General features: G+C 41.9%; 1 protein-coding gene across 1 annotated transcript in view; it reads right to left on the bottom strand.

The window, feature by feature from the left end:
• The window catches only part of TBC1D14 (TBC1 domain family member 14), a 90659-nt gene that overhangs the window by 45323 nt on the left and 32855 nt on the right, over nucleotides 1-12481 (bottom strand). The window lies entirely within an intron of this gene.

Here is a 12481-nt window from a genome sequence, read left to right as displayed (position 1 = left end):
GTCACAATAACTATTCAGCATGTCCTAAACACATGAAAGTTAAATTACAAATACTTGGTAACTAATACCCTGCATTCTAGTTATAATCCTGGATTTTCATTTAAATTACTTTACAGAACACCAAACGGGGGGGAGGGAAGTAGAATGTCATTTTAAATGGCTCAGACTTTCAAACGTCATACATACACATCAAAGTCATACAGTTTTGCTAATCATTGTCCTGAACCTAGCTAGGTACTTTGGGAAGTGCTTGGTTCGGATTGTCCTGACATTTTATTGACTGCGTGGTAAATGTTTATTTGCCCTCAAAAGTCTTTTTTTTTTTTTTTTAAATGGGCAAGTAAAAAATCTAACCCCACTGTGCCACTTTGGCACAGGAAAAAAGTGAGAAAGCGCATAGATCTTCCTAGCTGATTCCCTTACTGTCATTCATAAGGCTTTACATCACTCTGTCAATGTAGGGGCCTTAAAACTTCTACAGGTTTTTATGCTCCTGGGGGAATTGACTGAGAATGGGAACAGTTAACAGAATAATTAACAATGTTACTATGCATACAGGTTGCTACATTTCTGCCTCAGAGAATGAGATCAATTAACCAGCAACGTTAGCAAAATGTGGGTTTTTTACAAAAGCTATTTGCTTTAACTTAAAAACAATTTTCAGTAACATAATACTGATATTTAATTAAGTGTTTTTTCAATTCTCAAGAAGTTACATTTTACTAGGTAGGCAGGCTGCTACACTTCTGCCTTGGGGACAGAGCCTTCCTCCTGCATAACAGAGAGACCTACCCTCCTCCACGCCCCTGGAGTCGCAGTATCAAGAGAAAGGGACAGTCTCTCTCTGACCTGTTGGCTAGTCCTGCCCCGAGCCTCCCCCCGCAGTGATTTTCATCTCTGAAGCTGGTCCAGGCACACTGGAACAGATGTGCTGCCTGGGCAGAGACACGCATCCCCCCACAGATTTCTTTTGTGTTTTTCTGCGTGGGGGGGCACAGAAATGTGGTCCATATGAATTCTGTACCTCTGCATCGGCGCAGAATTCTGTCAGGAGTACCTCCTGGATAGCACACACCACAGAACTTCCCAACAATACTTCCTAGAGCATATTTTTTATAAAAATATACAATCTTGTTTTTAAAATTGTCAGTGGAGAATCCACCATGACTCTTGGTAAATGGTTCCAGTGGAACATTACTCATCTTTTTACGCCTTATTTCCAGTCTGAATTTGTCTAGCTTCAACTTCCAGCAACTGCTATTACATCCTTCTTTGGTAGATTGAAATCTTTGTTCCCCATGTAGACATTTGCAGACTACTCAAGTCACCCCTTATCTTCTCTTTGTTAAACTAAATAGATTGAGCTCTTTGAGCCTATCACTATAAGGAAGTGGTTCATAACCAGGGGTACATGTACTGATGGGGGTACACAGAGGTGTTCTGAGGGGTACAGCAACTCATCTAGATCAATGTTTTTCAACTTGGGGTGTCGCAACCACCCCAAAACTAGTCCTGCAAGTGCAGGGTCAGTGTTAGGGGGTGGTAAGAAGGGCAACTGCATGGGGCTGCACGTCACAGGGGGCCCCATGAAACTAAGTTACACGCTTCAGCCCCAGGCAGTTGGGATCGGGCTTGATCCCTGGGTGGTGAGGCTCAGGCTTCACACTCCTGAAAGAGGTACAGTAATCTGGAAAGGTTGAGAACCACTGTTATAAGGCATGTTTTCTAATCCTTTAATCTTTCTCATGGCTCTTCTCTGAACCCTCTCCAATTTATCAACATTCTTCTTGAACTGTAGACACAGAACTCCAGAAGCAGTCACACCAGTACCAAATACCTAGGTAAAATAACCTCTCTACTCCTACTCAAGCTTCCCCTGTTTATGCATCCCAGGATTAAATTTGCTCTTTTGGCCAGAGCATTACACTGGATGCTTATGTTCAGCTAGTTATTAACCACCAACCCCAAAACTTTTTCAGAGTCACTTCTTCCCAGGAAAAAGTCCCCCAACTTCTAAGACCTACATTCTTTGTTCCCAGATGTATACACTTACATTTAGCCATATTCAAGTATATATTGTTTGTTTGTGCCCAGTTTAGCAACCGATCTAAACTGCGCTGAATCAGTGACCTGTCCTTTTCATTAGTTACCACTCCCCCAAATTTTTGCATCACCTGCAAATTTTTATCAGTGATGATTTTATGTTTTCTTCCAGGTTGCTGATAAAGATATTAAATAGCATAGGGCCAAGAACTCCCCATTGAAAACAGACCTGCTTGATAATTGCCCATTTACAGTTGCATTTTGAGACCTATTAGCCAGTGTCACATTAAAAAAATTAGAATATACAATTAATCAAAGTGTCATGCAGCACCAAGTCAAACGCCTTACAGAAGTCTAAGTACATTACATCAACACTATTACCTTTATCAACCAAATTTATAATTTCATCAAAAAACAAAGTTTGACAGGATCTATTTTCCATAAACCTTCATTGACTTGTATTAATTACATTACCTACCTTTAATTCTTTTATTAATTTAGTCCCTTATCAGCCACTTTATTATCTTGCCCAGGATCAACATCATGCTGACAGGCCTGTAATGACCTAGGTCACCCCATTTACCCTCTTTAAAACTTGGCACAACATTAGCTTTTCTTCCCAACTTCCGGAACTTCCAAGACCTATTGAAAAATCAACATTAAAGGTCCAGCGAGCTCCTGAGCTAGTCCTTTTAAAGCTCTTAGATGCAAGTGTGACATTACCCAGGATACAATCTGGACAGATGGACAGCTATGTCCCCTCAATTCTCCAGCCTAGGGTGCCTTTTACCTGGCTTCGCTGTGAGAATTACCGCTCCTGGTCTGCACTTACACAGCGTCCATCACGTACTGAGTACCTCCATCATGTAAATCACTCCCAGCTATATACTGTGAGTTCTTTAGCCAGCTTCTGCCCTTATATAAATCCATGGTACGCCCACATCTTGAATACTGCGTACGGATGTGGTCTCCTCATCTCAAAAAAGGTATACTGGCATTAGAAAAAGTTCAGAGAAGGGCAACTAAAATGATTAGGGGTTTGGAACGGGTCCCATATGAGAGAGATTAAAGAGGCTAGGACTTTTCAGCTTGGAAAAGAGGAGACTAAGGGGGGGATATAACAGAGGTATATAAAATCATGAGTGGTGTGGAGAAAGTGAATAAGGAAAAGTTATTTACTTGTTCCCATAATTTAAGAACTAGGGGCCACCAAATGAAATTAATGGACAGCAGGTTAAAAATAAATAAAAGGAAGTTCTTCTTCAGACAGCACGCAGTCAACCTGTGGAACTCCTTGCCTGAGGAGGTTGTGAAGGCGAGGACTGTAACAGGGTTTAAAAGAGAACTAGATAAATTCATGGAGGTTAAGTCCACTAATGGCTATTAGCCAGGATGGGTAAGGAATGGTGTCCCTAGCCTCTGTTTGTCAGAGGGTGGAGATGGATGGCAGGAGAGAGATCACTTGATCATTGCCTATTAGGTTCACTACCTCTGGGGCACCTGGCATTGGCCACTGTCGGCAGACAGGATGCTAGGCTGGATGGACCCTTGGTCTGACCCAGTATGGCCATTCTTATGTTCTTCTCGCGAATTACAGTGCAGGGCCACACCAGCAAACTCCCAATCCCAGACCTTCCCCAGAAATGTGCATCCTGTACTGCCCAGCACCCTCCTGGACAATACAAGCTCATATAAAGTCCGTCAGTTCATTAATAAAAAATGATATGCACAAATCCTGTTATCTCAAATGGAGTTACCCAAACACTTCAATCCAAACACACTGGTTTAGATATAAAAATAAAACAAGTTTATTAAATACAGAAAGACAGATTTTAAGTGATTACAAATTATGGGGCATAAAAGTAAGAATTGGTTACAAGAAAATAAAAATGTAGGCCTTATGGTATGGGAATAAGCATCTTTATGACTGTAATTGTATCCATCCTATGGGGGCTGTACCACTTTAGCTATAATAGTACAGTTAAAGCAGTACAGCTGCTGAGTGTAGAAAAGGCCCAAAAGAATCTGAACTACAGCATTGTTTTTTTGGACAGAGAGCAAGTGACAACACAAGCACCAATAACAAAGTTTTCATTCCTTTCTAATATTGTATTTTTCATTCCCTTTGTTAATGGTACTTTCACATACAGACAGAAACCTAGAAAGCTCAGATTTCTCAGGAGCTAAGGGAGATTCTGTTAACACAACTATCTATACATGAATAATCAGCCATACACTTCTTGGTATTGGAATCATATAAGCCCATTTGTAACTTTACAAACCCTTTGTAATTTGCCTTTAACTCTTTAGTAAAAGAGTATTTTGCAATCTAATTACATAGGCAGTTCTTCCCAGTATTGGGGCTCCTTTGCTCCTTCTTTTAGGGTTTAAGTGTTAACAGAAACCTGCAAGAATCTTCTGCACTAGATAAGTTCCACCCTGGGTATTATGTGAACCCGAGTGGTTGAAGACACTTGCCAGTATTTCTACTCTCTCTATGAAACCTCCTATTGTCATGCTCGTGCTCAAAATCCAGAAAGACGACTGATGTGTATGCTGGGGGGGATAATTTACACTGAATGTAAGGGACCCAAATCTCTGCATATTTAAGAGGTGTTTGTTCACTCCATATTATAATATGGTACCACAAACCCTACACTTACAGACATATGCTGGGTTCCCAACTCACTCATAAGGCCTTCTAAAAAGTTTTCCTTTAGACCAACTTCCATTCTTGGTTTCAACCCTAAAGTGACTTATGGCAGAAGGATTAAGGAAGATACTTTTTATTGTGAAGGAGGGAGCTCATACTTAAAAAAATCCTTTGGTTTATTTAGGGGCTAGTTACAGAAGAATTATAGGAAGGAATTTAAATTACCTCTCAGGGCATGGCTAAAATCTCTCTTCTTTCAATATACATCACTCTCCTCGGAGTAATAACTTATTGCCTAGGACCTTGCTAGTTACAGCCGACTCTCTACAAACTGAGAATATAAAACAAACCAGCTGATTCATGCGGTCACACCCTTACAACATATCACTTCCTGATAAGGAAATGGCTTTAAGAATGTACAAGATTATGCAGATACAATTAACACAGGACCACTTCAAATGGGTTTATGAACAGACCCTGAAAAAAAGCTCTCTGTGTAAGCTCAAAAGCTTGTCTCCTTCACCAAAAGAAGTTGGTCCAATAAAAGGCCCTCACTCACCTTGTCTCTCTTTATGAACATAAGACACGTACAATTCTGTTCTCTCCCACCCTACAGGGTTTATATTCAGGGAGTCCTTGGGTGAAATCCTGGCCCCATTTTAATGGGAGTTTTGCAATTATCTTCATTGGAACCAGGATTTTACCCATTGTCTTTAAATGACTCTCCACTCACTCAGTTATCTAGTTTGGCTGTTTTACAACTTTTGACACATAGGTAACACAAACAACTTGTTTAGCCGGTTTGACCTAACAGGCCTTTTGAAGGTAATTAGTATTCAAAACTGATCAAACAGGTGTGTCTTTTACATGCACTGACAGCTTGTCTACACAAAATTACAATCAGTTTTATTCAACTGTTTATCTAATTTCATTTTTAAGACAGTGCAAAATCCCTGTGTGAACACTCAGCTATAGCAGGTATATATGCTTATCAGCTAATGAACTGGCTCTATCAGATGTCAAAATCATTAATTGTAATTGGTTTTTCATGCTGACTGATTAGGATAATAAAACAAAAACAAAAAAATCACAGGGAAGAGAGGTTGGGACCCTAAGAAAGCTCTCTCAATTTTTCACAGTTCAAAGATTTGTTTCCCTCACCCTATTCCCCCCCCCCCCAAAAAAAACCAAACAAACATCCCCCAGTTTTATACTGAAACCTCTCCTAAAATTATACTTTCACAGTTCAGGGAAACAGTGCCTGTATTTCCCATCCATGGGCACTCGCTTTTAGGCTTCCGGCTCCACAGCTGCCACCTCTGTTGGGCGGAGACCCCCATCTCTCTCCCTCCTGACCAGAGTTTTTCCAGGCTGCACAGTTCACCACCTACTCTGAGAGTTCCCCAGCAAGCCAGGCTGCCTAAACAGGCCTCTCTGCACTCTGCTTTTTCCTCATAGGCTATGAACAGTTCTAATTGCCCACAGTTATGAGTTACCACACAGCTCTTTCTAAGCGAACATTTATTCTTAAGATGAAAGTATTACAGAGAAAAACCAGTCCTATGGGGCCTCAGCAGGTCAAAGTCCTTCCAATCCGTCCCAGGAAGGATTGGGAGCCCCACTGGACAGAAGGCCCTGTTTGTTTGTGTGATCAGAAAGAAGGCTCAGAGTCCATTTAAACTCAGACTATTTATCCAACAGTCTTTTATCTGTTGACTCTGGAGAATACAGTTTGAACTAGTACACCTCTACCCCGATATAACACCGGTTCGCATATAGCGTGGTAACCCTGGGGCTGCGGCAGCAGGGCTCGGCCGGCGATTTAAAGGGCCCGGGCTCCCCGCAGCGGCCGGAGCCCGGGGCTCTTTAAATCACCGTCGGAGCCCTGCCGCCGTTACCCTGATATAACGGGGTTTCACCTACAACGTGGTAGGGATTTTTGGCTCCCGAGGACTGCGTTATATCGGGGTAGAGGTGTATATATGACCCTTTTCTCTGCAGGTGTTACAGCCTGAGTGAATTTGCTTCCACTGTTCTTACTTCCATGAGGGGGTGACCATGCTCCCCAGGAGCTATATACTATCCCTGGTCCACAGTGATATATAAGCTTGCCATATCTGTCACATAATTCTTGCAGATTTCTTTCAGTCCCAAATGAGACTGATGGAAGAAAAAAAAATAGTAAGTACTTAATAAATTAGGGTCAATGAAAACTCTGAAGATTTTTAAAAGATCTGGTTGCCCCCTTCAAAACTGAACTGGTCTTGCAAATTCTAATGGTTACGTCTAGTTCAGAGGGAGGTGGGGGGGAGGCAAAAAACAAACAAAAAAACTTGTCTTGTACCTATCTGGTAGAAGAACCAAAAGAGTGAATCATGAATAAGCCAGTGACTTCACCCTACGAGTCTAATCAAAATACATGTCTAGTCACAGGGCTCCACTTAGCTGTCCTGGCACAGTATTCCCAGAAAGGATTGATGTCTGGGCCAAAGCAAGAGCAGCTGACTTGACCAAATATTCGATGTATCAGCCATTTTGACCTGCTCACAATGCTAAAGAGAATCCTGGCAGGAAAATCCAATCAGATTGGATTTCCCAAGATTTGGGAGGTGTGGAGATAGAGTACTGCACATCTTATTATTCCCTAATGTCAGGCTATCCTGTTGGGCTTTTATAAATACAAGGAAAGTTCTAAAATCTAAACAATTTACTCACAGACATGACAGTTTGTGGACGGAGGAAGAATCAGCATTGAGCAAAACTGAGGAGAATGGATAGCTTAGGGGACGGATAATGGAATACAGAGCGTCTCTTCTGTAGGATGCCAAGTAGAATTAACTCAGGCAACTCACGTCAGGATTGATTGACAGGACTGCTGCTCAGGAGCCTACATGAAGTAAGTTTGTGGACTCAGTCCCACCCACTCCAAGCAGGCAAGTAGCTGTTTTGCATCATTAAAGCCATCACAACTGGCAGATTGTGGGGATCACTGGTGCAGATAGTTAATGCTTCCCTACAAGCAAGCAGGATGCAAGCCAACTTTAAACAGGCAGTAGAAAGGCCCCTGCTCAAAAAGCTGTCTCCGTTTTAATTACCGTGTCAATATCCAACCAGTCTCTAGCTTTCCACTGTTGGAAAAGTTAAGAGGTAGTGGGACCAGAGCAGTTACATATGCATTTTGACCTCATTCATCTGCAAGTGTGGCTTTAAACACAGATTTGTTACAGAAATTTCCATAAGTCATGGGTAATTATTTTCTCCTCATAACTAAGGTAATGTGTCCATCTGATTGTTAGCTCTATCAGGGGCTTGAGGTTCCATGAACTGAGAGGTGTTAGCAGGACTTTGTGTAAGAGGATAGGAAGGCCCTTCAATGGTCTTATTTCACTCAAATTACGAAAGGTAACAAAGTACTTTGCTTGCTCTCCTGTGGGATTCTACAGGGATCTCTCTCATCACCACTCCCATTTAATGCATGAAGGAGAGGAGACAGAATATCCTTCTGGTCTGCAATGTCACCAGTTGATGGGTGACATTCAAAGACACATCTCCTTTAGTTTGCTGTGCTCTCAGTACCTGGAAGACATGGTGACAATTAGGAGAAAACTAACTTGATTCAATCTCAAGCTGGAAGTGACACCATAAAATGGAGAACAATCTGAATAACAGGTAGCAATGGCAGTCACTGGACTATTAGATCTATTGCTGATTCTAGATGCCAAGATTATAGCTGTGGCATGCAGAGCCTTTTACTCTCTTCTTCTACCCTTTCTATAATCTAAAGGGTGGAGAAAACAATCAGTTATGTGCACTAGTGTTTCTGGGCTTTGTACAAATAGTGAATCTAGAGACTAATATTAGGCTATGCAGCCCCAAGTGGTCTGGGATACAGGTATCTCAGAGATAGCTTCCCTCCCTATGGTGCACCTGCTGGGTTGTTTTTGTCATGTGCTCTGGAGGTCAAACACCATAGGATTCTTGTCTTGGGCTCCCAATGAAAAACCCATGGTCTCAAACCTGATCCCTCAAGTAGTCTCCCAGAACTAGGGTTTGGAGACCTTCAGGTTGGAATGTAATACCAGTCTCTTTGGTCAGATTTCAGAATTTACCTTTTACTGATATACTACTAGTAGTCAGGTACAGGAATTCCGGAATTAAAATTTTTGCAGTGATAGTCAATCAGAAATTTAAGTAAATACCTCTTGACCCCTCAAGTAGGAATATGCCACATATTACGCTCTAATGTTACAGGCCTAGACTTTAAGTTCTCTCTTTCTGGGCCCGATCTGCACCCAGATTTTGCACAGACATTCTTGGAAACAAACCTTATGTAACAACTTCTTTATTCAAGACCAATAAAAGGTAGTTTAATACTTTCCTTTCCTCTGAAACAATAGAACAGACATTTTCCCTGAACAGACAGCATTCAAAAAACATGATCGTGACTTCTAATTTTAGAGAGACAAGGTGGGTGAGGAAATGGTTTTTTATTTGACCAACTTCTGTTGGTGAGAGACACAAGCTTTCAAGATTACATAGAGCTCTTCTTCAGGTCCAGTAAAAGATATTACCTCACCCATCTTGTCTCTCTAATACCCTGGGATCAACACAGCTACAACAATACTGCATACTTTTCATTTTAGGAAGATTTAATAGCACAAACTATTAATAAAGTTGCCTGGCACTTCCCATTGTAATACCCTGCTTTCTGTTGTTTATAACTCTTCCAAACTTTAACCAATTAGGCTAAAATTTTCCATTTCAGGTACTGCCTTAGGGTACGTCTTCACTTACATCCGGGTCCGGATGTAAGCAATCGGCTTTCTGAGTTCGATTTATCGCGTCTGGTTAAGACGCGATAAATCGATCCCGGATCGATCCCGGAAGTGCCCCGGATCGATCCCGGAAGTGCCCCGGATCGATCCCGGAAGTGCTCGCCTTCGACGCTGGTACTCCAGCTCGGCGAGCGGAGTACGCAGCATCGACGGGGGAGCCTTCCTGCCGCGTCTGGACCGCGGTAACTTCGGACTAAGGTACTTCGAATTCAGCTACGTTATTAACGTAGCTGAATTTGCGTACCTTAGTCCGAAGTGGGGGGGTTAGTGTAGACCTGGCCTTAGGCTGAACATTTTTGGAAAGTTTTAGCCAAAATGGTTCAGCTGTTTCCGAGAGCAAGGTAATGAGAAGTACATTGTTTTGCAATGTCATTATATATATACATACATACATACATACACACACACACACACACACACAGGCGAGCCTGTCTCTCCAGCGCGCTCACTGATCCCACTGCTGATGCCCAAGCAGCATGAAGGAGGAAGCCGCCTGACTTCAATGCAAGGGGGGGGGGGGGGGGGAAGAGCCAGACTGGGGGAAAGGGAAAGGAGTAGATTAACCAAGCTCCTATCCCAGACTAGGACAGAAGGGGGTGGGAAAGAGAAACTGACTAGAACTGGGGGGAGGATCCAGCCCTGCTGATGTAGGTGTCAATGACAAATTTCTGTTTTTCAGTTTGTTTTTTTAAAAACCTAAAAATCTGCACACAAAAACTACATTAAAAATAGTATGTGATCATGTAATTAAAGACTCTGATAATATATACATGCAGAAAAAAAATGGGTGAATTAAGTGTAACTTCTGAGTGCTTGATTTTGCAACTGTAATAAAGTTTTTTAAAGTAGTTTTTTGGGTAAAATAGAACAGTTTACAACTGATAAAATATATTAAAGACCGAATGAGACCCTGCATTATTAGCATTCACAAAGCTCTTACCGTATATGCTGAAACATCTATCCTAGTAAACAATTATTCTAGATTAAATCTTCATAGGACAGACTTAGGGTATGTCTACACTTGCAGAGTTTTTGCGCTGTAAGTATCACAGGTGATAGGGGACCGGTGAAGGAAAAGCGCTGGTTTGTGTACTCAGTTAATTCCTCAGGCATCAGAGAGTGTTTACACTAACAGCACTTCCATCCCAGATGAGAGCAGCGCTATAGGACAGTTATCCCACAGTGCAGCTCTCTCAATAGGTCTTGTAGGAAGGGGGGGGGGTGAGCAGGCATTCTGGGTCCCTGCTCAGTGCCCCATGATGCACTGCTTCATGTCCCAGCAGGCCCATTACTTCCTTGTTTCTTTCGTGGCATTTTTTTTTTTAAAAACCCCTGCTGTCTGGCTGCTTTCCCCGCCATATCTACAAGCAAAGGGAAAGGGAAAGGGAGTTTCAAGCTTCCCGGGGTTTACGGGGGAGGGGCGTCCATTTACCTGGAGTCAGAGAAGCAGAGATGCTAGCCAAAGTGGTCACTTTGGAACTGTGGGATATCCTCCGGAGGCCAAAAGGTGTTTACACGGGTAGAACAGGTCTTCACTTTCACAACAGCGCAAAAAGAACAGCGGAAAGAACTGTATGCCTCTCGTGAAGGTGGTTTTCTTTTTGCGGTGAAACTTCTGAGTTTCACCGCAAAGTCATTAACAAGTGTAGACGCTCCCACAGTTTTGGCGCAAAAAAGGGACACTTTGTGCTTTAAATGGCAAGTGTAGACATAGCCTTACATCACAACATACAAATGACTGAAATTAAAATCATTCATTCCTTTCTACCAGCAGAGCAGCTATGCTATTTCTCATGGCCCCAACTTCTCTCTCTAGGAAGTGTGGTGGCTGATTGGCTAAAGAGCTCGACTACAATCCTGAAGATCGAGACTTGCTTAATCTCTCACTGAAAGGCTACTTCCAGTTCGCCCAGCTGTAAAATGGGTACCTGATTCATTGGATTAGGTCAGTCAAAGGCTGCCTTAGGTCCGATATGATGCTGGCCACTTTACTCCCTTCTGTATCACTGGCTATGAAACTGATGTGCATTAGCCACCTCAGCCCGATGAGCCATTGACTCAGGGGAGCTTTGACACAGCCTTTCCACAGTTTGAACAGAGTCAGCTATTCTTCTGCCCTTTCAAGTCTTAACTATGGTATCTAAAGTTTCAGAATTTCCACATTTTGAAAATTAGTTTCAGGAAAGAGGCAAACGAAACTTAACAGATAACTTTCTGAAAACATTTCTATTTGTATTTGAGAGCAATTAGGGAAGACTGTTTAAACACTTCCAGTTCAGCCAGAAACTCAACTGGCTAGTGTGAGTGAGTGTGATTAAAGCCTTTTGAGAAAGATACTGCATATCATTGTAAATGACTGTTTACCCTTTTCTAAGGAATCCCACTATAAGATTTAACAGGTACAGTATTTAACAGAATACTGAATAGTTAAGGGTACTGGTAAGTTCTGTTCCTATTGAAGAGACAAAGTACAGAACAGCAAACAACTGAAATTACAGGGAACAGTCATACTCTACCATAGGGCCTAATAAAACTCCAGGAATCAATGGTGGTAAGTGTTCCCATCAAGAGTCAGACGCACAGATGGTCATTTGAAAAGCACCGCTTCAGTAATTTTAGAAGTTTTCAGGGAAAGGAATACTTCAGGGCAGAACTTGAAAAAATCCTCTTCCCAAATATAAGTGCGAAGCTCCTTCCAGTAACTGGGGTGGAAGAGTTTAAGCCAATTTCTGAATAATTTAACACTTCATTAAGAGTCAAATTTCTAGCTATTCTAGTTGCAAAGATGTTTCACATGACAACCGAGGACTTGTATACACAAAAAAGTTGTCAAGCTTTAATTATACCAGCACAGTTAAAGCACTACAAAGCCCCGCTAGCATGGGCGCATTTACACTAATGTAAGTGTGCTTATACCAATATATCTTATTCCTATACAAAGAGACCAATA

Source organism: Emys orbicularis, chromosome 5, assembly GCF_028017835.1.
Source record: "Emys orbicularis isolate rEmyOrb1 chromosome 5, rEmyOrb1.hap1, whole genome shotgun sequence".
In the NCBI taxonomy this organism is placed as follows: domain Eukaryota; kingdom Metazoa; phylum Chordata; order Testudines; family Emydidae; genus Emys; species Emys orbicularis.
Note: the sequence above shows the minus strand (reverse complement) of the source record. Positions and strands in the feature narration are given on the sequence as shown.